Source organism: Cibotium barometz, chromosome 39 (genome assembly GCF_041138505.1).
Source record: "Cibotium barometz isolate CiBa-2024 chromosome 39, ASM4113850v1, whole genome shotgun sequence".
Taxonomy (NCBI): domain Eukaryota; kingdom Viridiplantae; phylum Streptophyta; class Polypodiopsida; order Cyatheales; family Cibotiaceae; genus Cibotium; species Cibotium barometz.
The window spans coordinates 3,066,815-3,083,798 of record NC_141084.1 but is presented as its reverse complement, the minus strand read 5'-3'; positions in this window follow the sequence as shown (position 1 = coordinate 3,083,798).

The following is a 16,984-nucleotide window of genomic DNA, read 5'->3' as shown; positions in this document are numbered from 1 at the left end:
ATACAAGACACACACATGGAAGGAACCCTCGATCGCTAGAGAACCCGGAGACATGGAAAGGGAATTGGATGTACCTACTCCAATTCCAGAAGAGACGAAAGAGGCATATCAAGGAAACACAATGTCAAGAATGTTTGAGTAAGATGCGTAGGATGAGTCCATCCATTAATTCCCTAGGGATGGATACAAGACACACACATGGAAGGAACCCTCAATCGCTAGAGAACCCGGAGACATAGGCAGCCTTGCTGGCCGTACTGTCTACCTCTATGTAAATTCCATTGGAACAACTGCTATGCAGTTCACCAACATTATGGGTAGAAATAAAGGAAGAATTGGTAGAAGGTGGACTAAGGCCAGCCAACACTACAGAGGACGTTCTGCCACCTCTTGCAAAAAGAATCTTAAAACACACACAAGGGAAAGAACAACCAGAGTCGTCAAGATACCGTTAATCGATTGGGGTGTTATTACGAAGTGAAGACATTAATGCTACAATCCCAGTTCATCATAAGATAACAGGTAGCAGGCAGCGGCTATCCTGGCGGGGATTAGCATCATCACAAAATTATGTTGGAAAAAACCCGATCTAAAAAGAGAAGATCTTATCGTTAAAATGGCAGACAGAACATCTTCAAAGCCATGGGGCTTTTAGAGAATGTGAGACTCTTTACGATTTGTTCCCATCATATATTTATAGTAATGGACTTTCTCCGCTAGTTAGACTCATATGACGTAATATTGGGAAGACTCTTCATGAGGGAATCTAAATTGGTGCACAATTGGGCATTAGATCATTTGTATGTGCGTAGGGATTCACAAATTCTAAAGATAGATTTGAGAAAATGGAGAGCACACGACCCCATGGAAGGGTAATTGTTCGGTAATGATTTGGTCACAGCCGACCGGACCACATCCGTACAAATATGCCAGCCGACTGTTGAAAATTTCAAAGAGGAAGAGAAAACGAAAATGCATGCATCACTTCCTCCTCCAAATTTCACTAAAAATTGGATGCATGTGCTAGCTACCATAGATGTGATGCAACCCCGAGCAACATAATATGTGGAATTTGGAACTGTTCCCACTACCTTTGTCTATATGGTCAATTGGCAAATCGTTGATGAGGAATCAGAAGAGGAGGTCTCTACCATAGAAGGGAATGGATCAGAGGGCCGTACGAGTTCCGAGCGCCTTAGAAGATGGCAAAAGCAGAAACAATATATTGCTGGATGAAATGCCCTACTACAAAGAAAACCCACGGATTCCCAGTGGCTAACATACCTCGAAGCCACTAAGGTACGCGACGAGTTTTCTAAGGATTGGGGTGAGGAATTGACTAAGATATCACTTGAAGGGAAACATAAGGAGGAAGTCATTCTTCAAGAACCAATAACGCGTAAGCTTACAAAAGATGGGCACCAAAAACAAAACAAAATTTTCGTAGAAGCTGAGCGGAGGGCATGAAAGTTATGGCTAAAACAAAAAGTAAAAATGAGGATAAACTAGAGTTGCAAGGAGTTTAAGGATTGTTTTGCCTGGAACTACAAAGAGATGAATGGTGTACCACCTGAGGTGGTGCAACATACGATCCCAATCATGGAAGGATTAAGGCCATCCAAGCAAAAACCATACCAGATGAATCCAAAATATGCAACAATTGTAAAAGAGGAAATCAATAAACTCATTCATTGCTGCGGATTTCATCTATGAGATAGAACCTAAAGTTGGTTGTCACCAATCGTAATGGTGCCAAAGAAGAATGAAAAACTTAGGGTATATGTCGATCGTAAAAAGGTCAACGTAGCTACTAGGAAGGACCATTATTCGTTGCCCTATACGGAACATGTTTTGGAGAGAGTAGGTGGTGAATAAGCTTACAGCTTCTTGGATAGATTTTCAAGCTACAATCAGGTGTCTAGAGCACCAAAAGACTAGCATAAGACAACCTTCCATACAATATGGGGGACGTTTGCTTACAAAGTCATGCCTTTCGGTCTCACCAATGCCCCAGCAACATTCCAATAATTAATGTGCACAGCCTTCAAAGACTACTTGCAGAAGTCGTCGGAGGTATTCGTTGATAATTTGTGTGCACACTCTCGATTAGATAGACCATCTGGCTTGCCTAAGGAAGGTGTTTGAGCGATGTAGATTGTATCATATATCCCTCAAGCCTTTAAAGTGCCAATTTTGGGTCAAACACGGTGTGATATTGGGACACACTGTCTCTAAGAATGGTATATCCACTCAGGTTGATCTTGGAGCTGCCACCGCCTCCTAATTACAAAGGTGTGCAAAGATTTATGGGCCACATTGGGGGTATTACCGCCGCTTCATAATCTTCTATGTTGAAATCGCCAGGCCATTATATAAGCTGCTCATTGTCTTTGAATGGACCGAGGAATGCCAAGAAGCTAATAATAGATTGAAGTAGGCATCGGCTAGCACGCCAATTCTAAGACCACCTACTTGTTGGAACCTTATATTTCATGAGCATATCGATATATCAAACTTTGCTATTAGATGCGTATTGGCACAACGCGGTGAGTATCACCTGTTGGATTCCTAGTAGTCAACCAGAAGTCATCACCTTATTATCCAAACGCTAATGGTCAAGCAGAGAGTACAAACAAGATTTTATGTACTATCTTGACAAAAACATGGAAGCAAGTTAAACAGATTGGGAGCATAAGCTAATAGCAGCCTTATGGGCATACCAAACACATCGTATAAGGTGGCGATGGGATACACTCCTTTCCGTCTAGCTTATGGTGTTGAGGCAGTAATGCCTATGGAATACTTAGTTCCAAGCTTAAGAATTACAGTGCAAGAATGTTTGACGAAAAATGTATTAGCTGAAAGGCTAATCGATTTAGAGAAGCTTGATGAAACAAGACTAATTGCATCACATGGACTTATGGTTCAACAATAACTTAAAACAAAAAGCACTGTAAATGGGGGCCCCACCCTTTCGAGTGTTCGAGATCACACGTCAGGGGTTGGTTAGAATTGAGACAATTAAGGCGGTACAAATGGAGGGTTACGTCAATGGGAGCAAACTTAAAAATATTTTGGACCACTGATCCAAGAGATTCTCTTGCAAGAACATCTTTTAAAACAACGGAGGGACCTCGCAAAGGAAAAAATCCAGCATGCTCAAGAAGAGGCTAAGGCAAGGGAAGCCAAAGCCAAACAAATACTCTAGAAGAGAATGTTGCACGTGAACCCATATTGGCTTCACTAACTCTCCTAGATGAAGATGAATTAAACATTGAGCCAGCGTGACTCAGGTTGGAACTCTCTATGCCTAAATGTCATGCAACCAGCATTTATTTGATAGATACGAGATTAAGTCATAACTTGATCTCATATGAGACATGGGTAGCCTTAGATAAACCGCACCTTGAAACCACCAATGCACACGTATGCAGTGTGCACTTGACAACCACAAAAGCTGAGAGATTTTTAAGTGTTAATGTTTCATCAAAAATAATTCCTTGGTTGGAAAGGTGTTTGTCATGCGCCTGCAGGTTCTATGGAGGAGGAAATGATCCTAGGACAATCTAGGATTTGTGCCAACAACAATTGTAATATCCAATGGGAGAATACGACATCATTGCTAAACGAGAGAAACAATATCATTTCCATGCCCTTATGGAGCCCGATAAACACAAGGAAGCAAGCCATGATTGAGGATATAGAAACACCAAGCACGGTGACATCAGCTCATGAAGCAGAAAAGGCAATACAACAGTATGGATGCCCAAACTCCACCTAGTAGCCACCGTTGCGAACACCTCCAAATATAAAGAAAAGGGCAGTAAGGGCATTCAGAACCAGCTCCCAACTAAAACCAATACAACTGATGTGGAAGAAGAAGCCAACCCAAAAAGATGGGTTAAATATAACAAAACCAATACCTGTAACCACCTCGATCAACGAGCTGGACAAGGACAACATTGAAAGGAGGAAAAAGAAGGTGCAACAAATAGACATTGATACAAGCCCCAATCCATAGGACTTAATAGAAACACTGTTCAGTTGGGTGGAGGGAAGAATCAAGCACTCTCACACGGAGTTAAAACATGCCTTCAACAATACCTACCTAGAAGTGGCAAATAAAAAGATGAAGGTATCAGATATAATCATTGATTGCCATTGTCGAACAAAGTCCTTGATTGTCAAACATTGTCATTTGTTCAAATTACAAAAAAATTAATCATTGATTGCCTCATCCTTGCACAAACCCTGCTCTGCAGTTCACTAAAATCATGTATTCATTAAATTTATCACAAGATACTGCCTTGCTTCTGGAGAGGAGTTAGAGATCACAATATAAATGATTATCTGGTATAAGTCGACCGGCTACTTTGGATGCATGTTGTAAACTGGCAATTCAATATGAAGACAATATGCCAAAATTGCCACAACCAGATGTCAGAATATCTTCGGTAGCAATGACTTCGGGTGTTTTGAGTCACCAAGAGATTGGAACTCGGAACAAGAAAGTCGGAAAGATGACTGTGGATGAACTCAGTAATGCAATACTGGAAAAATTGAAGATAAAGGATGGGAGAGAAACATCTCGGCATGGGGCATACCCATCTTTACCCCCGTAGAGAATTGGTGTGGTGCTCTATGTGCAGATTGAATCACACTACCACTGAATGCCCATAGTTAAGAGCAATGCCACTACTTTATTGTGCACACCGTGTTAGGAAATCATGACACCTCTATGTGCAGATATCCAAGGTTCCAAAGAGTAGCAAAGCTGTCGGCACACCTAGAGCTCCATTGGCCTTACCAGCACCACCTGTGCAAATCACTGTAGCTGCAGGACAACCAAACTCTTCCTATTTACGTAGCGGGATGTTTCGGGTACATGACACTTCACCTGTTCTACCACCACAAGCTAAAATCAACCAAATATTGATTGAACAACCATCAAAAGATATGGATATGGTGCATGAAGTAGAACTTAGTGGAGAGTGCTATGATGAGAAAGCTGCAGAGATTGCACCAGATTCTATGCCCTAAAGGAGTCGGTGAATACCAAAATGCTAAAGAGGAGATAAGGAAGCTTGAAGAAGCCAGGGAGTAGAAGAGTGTCAAGGGCTTCACCAAGCCAACCGGGTCAGGGATACAATGTATCCAAGAAACAATCTAAGAAGGGAAAGGGAATTGGATGTACCTACTCCAATTCCAGGAGAGACGAAAGAGGCATATCAAGGAAACACAATGTCAAGAATGTTTGAGTAAGATGCGTAGGATGAGTCCATCCATTCATTCCCTAGGGATGGATACAAGAAACACACACATGGAAGGAACCCTCAATCGCTAGAGAACCCGGAGACATAGGCAGCCTCGCTGGCCGTACTGTCTACCTCTGTGTAAATTCCATTGGAACAACTGCTATGCAGTTCACCAACATTATGGGTAGAAATAAAGGAAGAATGGGTAGAAGGTGACTAAGGCCAGCCAACACTACAGAGGATGTTCTACCACCTCTTGCAAAAAGAATCTTAAAACACACACAAGGGAAAGAACAACCAGAGTCGTCAAGATACCGGTTAATCGATTGGGGTGTTATTACAAAGTGAAGACACTAATGCTACAATCCCAATTCATCATAAGATAACAGGTAGCAGGCAGCGGCTATCCTGGATGTGGGCGGGGATTAGCATCATCACAAAATTATGTTGAAAAAAACCCGATCTAAAAAGAGATCTTATCGTCGTTAAAATGGTAGACAGAACATCTTCAAAGCCATGGGGCTTTTAGAGAACGTGAGACTCTTTACGTTTTGTTACCATCATATATTTATAGTAATGGACTTTCTCTGCCAGTTAGACTCATATGACGTAATATTGGGAAGACTCTTCATGAGGGAATCTAAATTGGTGCACGATTGGGCATTAGATCATCTGTATGTGCGTAGGGATTCACAAATTCTAAAGATAGATTTGAGAACGTGGAGAGCACAACCCATGGAAGGGTAATTGTTCGGTAATGATTCGGTCACAGCCAACCGGACCACATCCGTACAAATATGCTAGCGAACTGTTGAAAATTTCAAGGAGCAAGAGGGAACGAAAATGTATGCATCACTTCCTCCAAATTTCACTGAAAATTGGATGCATGTGCTAGCTACCATAGATGTGATGCGACCCCGAGGAACCCAATATGTGGAATTTGGAACTGTTCCCACTACCTATGTCTATATGGTCAATTGGCAAATCGTTGATAAGGAATCAGAAGAGGAGGTCTCTAGCATAGAAGGGAATGGATCAGAGGGCTAATGGTCAAGCAGAGAGTACAAACAAGATTTTATGTACTATCTTGACAAAATCATTGGAAGCAAGTCAAACAGATTGGGAGCATAAGCTAATAGCAGCCTTATGGGCATACCAAACACATCGTATCAGGTGGTGTGGGATACACTCCTTTCCGTCTAGCTTATGGTGTTGAGGCAGTAATGCCTATGGAATACTTAGTTCCAAGCTTAAGAATTGCAGTGCAAGAATGTTTGACGAAAAATGTATTAGCTGAAAGGCTAATCGATTTAGAGAAGCTTGATGAAACAAGACTAATTGCATCGCATGGACTTATGGTTCAACAATAACTTAAAACAAAAAGCACTGTAAATAGGGGCCCCACCCTTTCGAGTGTTCGAGATCACACGTCAGGGGTCGGTTAGAATTAAGACAATTAAGGGCGTACAAATGGAGGGTTACGTCAATGGGAGCAAACTCAAAAATATTTTGGACCACTGATCCAAGAGATTCTCTTGCAAGAACATCTTTTAAAACAACGGAGGGACCTCGCAAAGGAAAAAATCCAGCATGCTCAAGAAAAGGCTAAGGCAAGGGAAGCCAAAGCCAAACAAATACTCTAGAAGAGAATGTTGCACGTGAACCCATATGGCTTCACTAACTCTCCTAGATGAAGATGAATTAAACATTGAGCCAGCGTGACTCAGGTTGGAACTCTCTATGCCTAAATGTCATGCAACGAGCATTTATTTGATAGATACGAGATTAAGTCATAACTTGATCTCATATGAGACATGGGTAGCCTTAGATAAACCGCACCTTGAAACCACCAATGCACACGTACGCAGTGTGCACTTGACAACCACAAAAGCTGAGAGATTTTTAAGTGTTAATGTTTTCATCAAAAATAATTCCTTGGTTGGAAAGGTGTTTGTCATGCGCCAGTAGGTTCTATGGAGGAGGAAATGATCCTAGGACAATCTAGGATTTGTCCCAACAACAATTGTAATATCCAATGGGAGAATACGACATCATTGCTAAACGAGGGAAACAATACCATTTCCATGCCCTTATGGAGCCCGATAAACACAAGGAAGCAAGCCATGATTGAGGATATAGAAACACCAAACACGGTGACATCAGCTCATGAAGCAGAAAAGGTATCAAGTCTACACCTACCTAGAAGTGGCAAATAAAAAGATGAAGGTATCAGATATAATCATTGATTGCCATTGTCGAACAAAGTCCTTGATTGTCAAACATTGTCATTTGTTCAAATTATAAAAAAATTAATCATTGATTGCCTCATCCTTGCACAAACCCTGCTCTCTGCAGTTCACTAAAATCATGCATTCGTCAAATTTATCACGAGATATTGCCTTGCTTCTGGAGAGGAGTTAGAGAGCACAATATAAATGATTATCTGGTATAAGTCCGACCGGCTACTTTGGATGCATGTTGTAAACTGGCAATTCAATATGAAGACAATATGCCGAAATTGCCACAACTAGAAGATGTCAAAACTCGGAACAAGAAAGTCGGAAAGATGACTGTGGATGAACTCAGTAATGCAATACTGGAAAAATTGAAGATAAAGGATGGAAGAGAAACATCTCGGCATGGGGCATACCCATCCCATCTTTACCCCCGTAGAGAATTGGTGTGGTGCTCTATGTGCAGATTGAATCACACTACACTACCACTGAATGCCCATAGTTAAGAGAGCAATGCCACTACTTTATTGTGCACACCGTGTTAGGGAATGATGACACCTCTATGTGCAGATATCCAAGGTTCCAAAGAGTAGCAAAGCTGTCGGCACACCTAGAGCTCCATTGGCCTCACCAGGACAACCAAACTCTTCCTATTTACCTAGGGGGATGTTTCGAGTACATGACACTTCATCTGTACCACCACCTGTTCTACCACCATAAGCTAAAATCAACCAAATATTGATTGAACAGCCATCAAAAGATATGGATATGGTGCATGAAGTAGAACTTAGTGGAGAGTGCTATGATAAGGAAGCTGCAGAGATTGCACCAGATTCTATGCCCTAAAGGAGTCGGTGAATACCAAAATGCTGAAGAGGAGATAAGGAAGCTTGAAGAATCTAGGGCCCTAGTAGAAGAGTTTCAAACGGCTTCACGAAGCCAAGTTAAGGACTAACCGGGTCAGGGATACAATGTATCCAAGAAACAATCTAACAAGGGAAAGGGAATTGGATGTACCTACTCCAATTCCAGAAGAGACGAAAGAGGCATATCAAGGAAACACAATGTCAAGAATGTTTGAGTAAGATGCGTAGGATGAGTCCATCCATTCATTCCCTAGGGATGGATACAAGAAACACACACATGGAAGGAACCCTCAATCGCTAGAGAACCCAGAGACATAGGCAGCCTCGCTGGCCATACTGTCTACCTCTGTGTAAATTCCATTGGAACAACTGCTATGCAGTTCACCAACATTATGGGTAGAAATAAAGGAAGAATGGGTAGAAGGTGACTAAGGCCAGCCAACACTACAGAGGATGTTCTGCCACCTCTTGCAAAAAGAATCTTAAAACACACACAAGGGAAAGAACAACCAGAGTCGTCAAGATACCGGTTAATCGATTGGGGTGTTATTACGAAGTGAAGACACTAATGCTACAATCCCAATTCATCATAAGATAACAGGTAGCAGGCAGCGGCTATCCTGGATGTGGGGCGGGGATTAGCATCATCAAAAAATTATGTTGGAAAAAACCCGATCTAAAAAGAGAAGATCTTATCGTTAAAATGGCAGACAGAACATCTTCAAAGCCATGGGGCTTTTAGAGAACGTGAGACTCTTTTTGTTTTGTTACCATCATATATTTATAGTAATGGACTTTCTCCATCAGTTAGACTCATATGACGTAATATTGGGAAGACTCTTCATGAGGGAATCTAAATTGGTGCACGATTGGGCATTAGATCATCGGTATGTGCGTAGGGATTCACAAATTCTAAAGATAGATTTGAGAACGTGGAGAGCACACCCCATGGAAGGGTAAGTAATGATTCGGTTACAGCCGACCGGACCACATCCGTACAAATATGCCAGCCGACTGTTGAAAATTTCAAAGAGGAAGAGGAAACGAAAATGCATGCATCACTTCCTCCTCCAAATTTCACTGAAAATTGCATGTGCTAGCTAGCTACCATAGATGTGATGCAACCCCGAGGAACCCAATATGTGGAATCTACCTCTGTCTATATGGTCAATTGGCAAATCGTTGATGAGGAATCAGAAGAGGAGGTCTCTAGCGTAGAAGGGAATGGATCAGAGGGCTGTACGAGTTTCGAGCGCCTTAGAAGATGGCAAAAGCAGAAACAATATATTGCTGGACGAAATCCCCTACTACAAAGAAAACCCACCGATTCCCAGTGGCTGACATACCTCGAAGCCACTAAGGTACACGACGAGATTTCTAAGGATTGGGGTGAGGAATTGAGTAAGATATCACTTGAAGGGAAACATAAGGAGGAAGTCATTCTTCAAGAACCAATAACGCCTAAGCTTACAAAAGCTGGGCACCGAAAACAAAACAAAATTTTCGTATAAGCTGAGCAGAGGGCATAAAAGTTATGGCTAAAACAGAAAGTGAAAATGAGGATAAACTAGAGTTGCAAGGAGTTTAAGGATTGTTTTGCTTGGAACTACAAAGAGATGAAGGGTGTACCACCTGAGGTGGTGCAACATACGATCCCAACCATGGAAGGATTAAGGCCATCCAAGCAAAAACCATACCAGATGAATCCAAAATATGCAACAATTGTAAAAGAGGAAATCAATAAACTCGTTCATTGCTGCGGATTTCATCTATGAGATAGAACCTACAGTTGGTTGTCACCAATCGTAATGGTGCCAAAGAAGAATGGAAAACTTAGGGTATATGTCGATTGTAAAAAGGTCAACATAGCTACTAGGAAGGACCATTATCCGTTGCCCTATACGGAACATGTTTTGGAGAGAGTAGGTGGTGAATAAGCTTACAGCTTCTTAAATAGATTTTCAAGCTACAATCAGGTGTCTAGAGTACCAAAAGACTAGCATAAGACAACCTTCCATACAATATGGGGGACGTTTGCTTACAAAGTCATGCCTTTCGGTCTCACCAATGCCCCAGCAAGATTCCCACAATTAATGTGCACAGCCTTCAAAGACTACTTGCAGAAGTCGTGGGAGGTATTCGTTGATGATTTGTGTGCACACTCTCGATTAGACAGACCATCTGGCTTGCCTAAGGAAGGTGTTTGAGCGATGTAGATTGTATCATATATCCCTCAAACCTTTAAAGTGTCAATTTTGGGTCAAACATGGTGTGATATTGGGACACACTTTCTCTAAAAATGGTATATCCACTCAGGTTGATCTTGAAGCTACCACCGCCCCCTAGTTACAAAGGTGTGCAAATATTTATGGGCCACATTGGGGGTATTACCGCCGCTTCATAATCTTCCATGTTGAAATCGCCAGGCCATTATATAAGCTGCTCATTGTCTTTGAATGGACCGAGGAATGCTAAGAAGCTAATAATAGATTGAAGTAGGCATCGGCTAGCACGCCAATTCAAAGACCACCTACTTGTTGGGACCTTATATTTCATGAGCATATCGATATATCAAACTTTGCTATTAGATGCGTATTGGCACAACCCGGTGAGTATCACTTGTCGGATTCCTAGTAGTCAACCAGAAGTCATCACCTTATTATCCAAACGCTAATGGTCAAGCAGAGAGTACAAACAAGATTTTATGTACTATCTTGACAAAAATATTGGAAGCAATTCAAATAGATTGGGAGCATAAGCTAATAGCAGCCTTATGGGTGGGCATACCAAACACATCGTATAAGGTGGCGATGGGATACACTCCTTTCCGTCTAGCTTATGGTGTTGAGGCAGTAATGCCTATGGAATACTTAGTTCCAAGCTTAACAATTGTAGTGCAAGAATGTTTGATGGAAAATGTATTAGCTGAAAGGCTAATTGATTTAGAGAAACTTGATGAAACAAGACTAATTGCATCGCATGGACTTATGGTTCAACAATAACTTAAAACAAAAAGCACTGTAAATGGGGGCCCCACCCTTTCGAGTGTTCGAGATCACACGTCAGGGGTCGGTTAGAATTGAGACAATTAAGGGCGTACAAATGGAGGGTTACGTCAATGGGACCACTGATCCAAGAGATTCTCTTTCAAGAACATCTTTTAAAACAACGAAGGGACCTTGCAAAAAAAAAAATCCAACATGCTCAAGAAGAGGCTGCCTTGACAAGGGAAGCCAAAGCCAAACAGATACTCTAGAAGAGAATGTTGCACGTGAACCCATATGGCTTCACTAACTCTCCTAGATGAAGATGAATTAAACATTGAGCCAGCATGACTCAGGTTGGAACTCTCTATGGCTAAATGTCATGCAACGGGCATTGCATTGATAGATACAGGATTGTCATAACTTGATCTCATATGAGACATGGGTAGCCTTAGATAAACCGCACCTTGAAACCACCAATGCACAAGTATGCAGTGTGCACTTGACAACCACAAAAGCTGAGAGATTTTTAAGTGTTAATGTTTCCATCAAAAATAATTCCTTGGTTTGTCATGCGCCTGCAGGTTCTATGGAGGAGGAAATGATCCTAGGACGATCTAGGATTTGTGCCAACAATTGTAATATCCAATGGGAGAATAGGACATCATTGCTAAACGAGGGAAACAATGTCATTTCCATGCCCTTATGGAGCCCGATAAACACAGGGAAGCAAGCCATGATTGAGGATATAGAAACACCAAGCACATGACATCTGCTCATGAAGCAAAAAAGGTATCAAGTCTACACACCTACCTAGGAGTGGCAAATAAAAAGATGAAGGTATCAGATATAATCATTGATTGCCATTGTCGAACAAAGTCCTTGATTGTCAAACATTGTCATTTGTTCAAATTACAAAAAAATTAATCATTGATTGCCTCATCCTTGCACAAACCCTGCTCTGCAGTTCACTAAAATCATGCATTCATCAAATTTATCACAAGATATTGCCTTGCTTCTGGAGAGGAGTTAGAGACCACAGTATAAATGATTATCTGGTACAAGTCCGACCGGCTACTTTGGATGCATGTTGTAAACTGGCAATTCAATATGAAGACAATATGCCAAAATTGCCACAACCAGAAGATGTCAGAATATCTTCGGTAGCAATGACTTCGGGTGTTTTGAGTCGCCAAGAGATTGGAACTCGAAACAAGAAAGTCGGAAAGATGACTGTGGATGAACTCAGTAATGCAATACTGGAAAAATTGAAGATAAAGGATGGAAGAGAAACATCTGGGCATGGGGCATACCCATCTTTACCCCCGTAGAGAATTGGTGTGGTGCTCTATGTGCAAATTGAATCACACTACCACTGAATGCCCATAGTTAAGAGCAATGCCACTACTTTATTGTGCACACCGTGTTAGGTAATCATGACACCTCTATGTGCAGATATCCAAGGTTCCAAAGAGTAGCAAAGCTGTCGGCACACCTAGAGCTCTATTGGCCTTACCAGCACCACATGTGCAAATCACTGTAGCTGCAGGACAACCAAACTCTTCCTATTTACCTAGGGGGATGTTTCGGGTACATGACACCTCACCTGTTCTACCACCACAAGCTAAAATCAACCAAATATTGATTGAACAGCCATCAAAAGATATGGATATGGTGCATGAAGTAGACCTTAGTGGAGAGTGTTATGATGAGGAAGCTGTAGAGATTGCACCAGATTCTATGCCCTAAAGGAGTCGGTGAATACCAAAATGCTGAAGGAGGAGATAAGGAAGCTTGAAGAACCCAGGGCCCTAGTAGAAGAGTGTCAAACGGCTTCACCAAGCCAAGTTAAGGACTAACCGGGTCAGGGATACAATGTATCCAAGAAACAATCTAACAAGGGAAAGGGAATTGGATGTACCTACTCCAATTCCAGAAGAGACGAAAGAGGCATATCAAGGAAACACAATGTCAAGAATGTTTGAGTAAGATGCGTAGGATGAGTCCATCCATTCATTCCCTAGGGATGGATACAAGAAACACACACATGGAAGGAACCCTCAATCGCTAGAGAACCCGGAGACATAGGCAGCCTCGCTGGCCATACTGTCTACCTCTGTGTAAATTCCATTGGAACAACTGCTATGCAGTTCACCAACATTATGGGTAGAAATAAAGGAAGAATGGGTAGAAGGTGACTTAGGCCAGCCAACACTACAGAGGATGTTCTGCCACCTCTTGCAAAAAGAATCTTAAAACACACACAAGGGAAAGAACAACCAGAGTCGTCAAGATACCGGTTAATCGATTGGGGTGTTATTACGAAGTGAAGACACTAATGCTACAATCCCAATTCATCATAAGATAACAGGTAGCAGGCAGCGGCTATCCTGGATGTGGGGCGGGGATTAGCATCATCAAAAAATTATGTCGGAAAAAACCCGATCTAAAAAGAGAAGATCTTATCGTTAAAATGGCAGACAGAACATCTTCAAAGCCATGGGGCTTTTAGAGAACGTGAGACTCTTTATGTTTTGTTACCATCATATATTTATAGTAATGGACTTTCTCCATCAGTTAGACTCATATGACGTAATATTGGGAAGACTCTTCATGAGGGAATCTAAATTGGTGCACGATTGGGCATTAGATCATCGGTATGTGCGTAGGGATTCACAAATTCTAAAGATAGATTTGAGAACGTGGAGAGCACACCCCATGGAAGGCTAATTGTTCGGTAATGATTCAGTTACAGCCGACCGGACCACATCCGTACAAATATGCCAGCCGACTGTTGAAAATTTCAAAGAGGAAGAGGAAACGAAAATGCATGCATCACTTCCTCCTCCAAATTTCACTGAAAATTGCATGTGCTAGCTAGCTACCATAGATGTGATGCAACCCCGAGGAACCCAATATGTGGAATCTACCTCTGTCTATATGGTCAATTGGCAAATCGTTGATGAGGAATCAGAAGAGGAGGTCTCTTGCATAGAAGGGAATGGTTCACAGGGCCGTACGAGTTCCGAGCACCTTAGAAGATGGCAAAAGCAGAGACAATATATTGCCGGACAAAATCCCCTACTACAAAGAAAACCCACCGATTCCCAATGGCTAACATACCTCGAAGCCACTAAGGTACATGACAAGATTTCTAAGGATTGGGGTGAGGAATTGAGTAAGATATCACTTGCACTGTAGCTGCAGGACAACCAAACTCTTCCTATTTACCTAGGGGGATGTTTCGGGTACATGACACCACCTGTTCTACCACCACAAGCTAAAATCAACCAAATATTGATTGAACAGCCATCAAAAGATATGGATATGGTGCATGAAGTAGACCTTAGTGGAGAGTGCTATGATGAGGAAGCTGTAGAGATTGCACCAGATTCTATGCCCTAAAGGAGTCGGTGAATACCAAAATGCTGAAGAGGAGATAAGGAAGCTTGAAGAAGCCAGGGCCCTAGTAGAAGAGTGTCAACGGCTTCACCAAGCCAAGTTAAGGACTAACCGGGTCAGGGATACAATGTATCCAAATGTATCCAAGAAACAATCTAACAAGGGAAAGGGAATTGGATGTACCTACTCCAATTCCAGAAGAGACAAAAGAGGCATATCAAGGAAACACAATGTCAAGAATGTTTGAGTAAGATGCGTAGGATGAGTCCATCCATTCATTCCCTAGGGATGGATACAAGAAACACACATGGAAGGAACCCTCAATCGCTAGAGAACCCGGAGACATAGGTAGTCTCGCTGGCCGTACTGCCACCTCTGTGTAAATTCCATTGGAAGACTTTCTCCGCCAACTAGACTCATATGACGTAATATTGGGAAGACTCTTCATGAGGGAATCTAAATTGGTGCACGATTGGGCATTAGATCATCGGTATGTGTGTAGGGATTCACAAATTCTAAAGATAGATTTGAGAATGTGGAGAGCACACCCCATGGAAGGGTAATTGTTTGGTAATGATTCGGTTACAGCCGACCGGACCACATCCGTACAAATATGCCAGCCGACTGTTGAAAATTTCAAAGAGGAAGAGGAAACGAAAATGCATGCATCACTTCCTCCTCCAAATTTCACTGAAAATTGCATGTGCTAGCTAGCTACCATAGATGTGATGCAACCCCGAGGAACCCAATATGTGGAATCTACCTCTGTCTATATGGTCAATTGGCAAATCGTTGATGAGGATTCAAAAGAGGAGGTCTCTAGCATAGAAGGGAATGGATCAGAGGGCCGTACGAGTTCCGAGCGCCTTAGAAGATGGCAAAAGCAGAAACAATATATTGCTGGACGAAATCCCCTACTACAAAGAAAACCCACCGATTCCCAGTGGCTAACATACCTCGAAGCCACTAAGGTACATGACGAGATTTCTAAGGATTGGGGTGAGGAATTGAGTAAGATATCACTTGAAGGGAAACATAAGGAGGAAGTCATTCTTCAAGAACCAATAATGCCTAAGTTTACAAAAGCTGGGCACCGAAAACAAAACAAAATTTTTGTAGAAGCTGAGCAGAGGGCATGAAAGTTATGGCTAAAACAGAAAGTGAAAATGAGGATAAACTAAAGTTGCAAGGAGTTTAAGGATTGTTTTGCCTGGAACTACAAAGAGATGAAGGGTGTACCACCTGAGGTGGTGCAACATACGATCCCAATCGTGGAAGGATTAAGGCCATCCAAGCAAAAACCTTACCAGATGAATCCAAAATATGCAACAATTGTAAAAGAGGAAATCAATAAACTCGTTCATTGCTGCGGATTTCATCTATGAGATAGAACCTACAGTTGGTTGTCACCAATCGTAATGGTGCCAAAGAAGAATGGAAAACTTAGGGTATATGTCGATCGTAAAAAGGTCAATGTAGCTACTAGGAAGGACCATTATCCGTTGTCCTATACGGAACATGTTTTGGAGAGAGTAGGTGGTGAATAAGCTTACAGCTTCTTGGATAGATTTTCAAGCTACAATCAGGTGTCTAGAGCACCAAAAGACTAGCATAAGACAACCTTCAATACAATATGCGGGACGTTTGCTTACAAAGTCATGTCTCTCGGCCTAATCAATGCCCCAGCAATATTTCAACAATTAATGTGCACGGCCTTCAAAGACTACTTACAGAAGTCATCGGAGGTATTCATTGATGATTTGTGTGCACACTCTCAATTAGATAGACCATCTGGCTTGCCTAAGGAAGGTGTTTGAGCAATGTAGATTGTATCATATATCCCTCAAGCCTTTAAAGTGCCAATTTTGGATCAAACACGGTGTGATATTGGGACACACTGTCTCTAAGAATGGTAGATCCACTCAGGTTGATCTTGGAGCTGCCACCGCCCCCTAATTACAAAGGTGTGCAAAGATTTATGGGCCACGTTGGGGGTATTACCGCAGCTTCATAATCTTCTATGTTGAAATCGCCAGGACATTATATAAGCTGCTCATTGTCTTTGAATGGACTGAGCAATGCCAAGAAGCTAATAATAAATTGAAGTAGGCATCGGCTACTAGCACGCCAATTCTAAGACCACCTACTTGTTGGCACAACCCGGTGAGTATCACTTGTCGGATTCCTAGTAGTCAACCAGAAGTCATCACCTTATTATCCAAATGCTAATGGTCAAGCAGAGA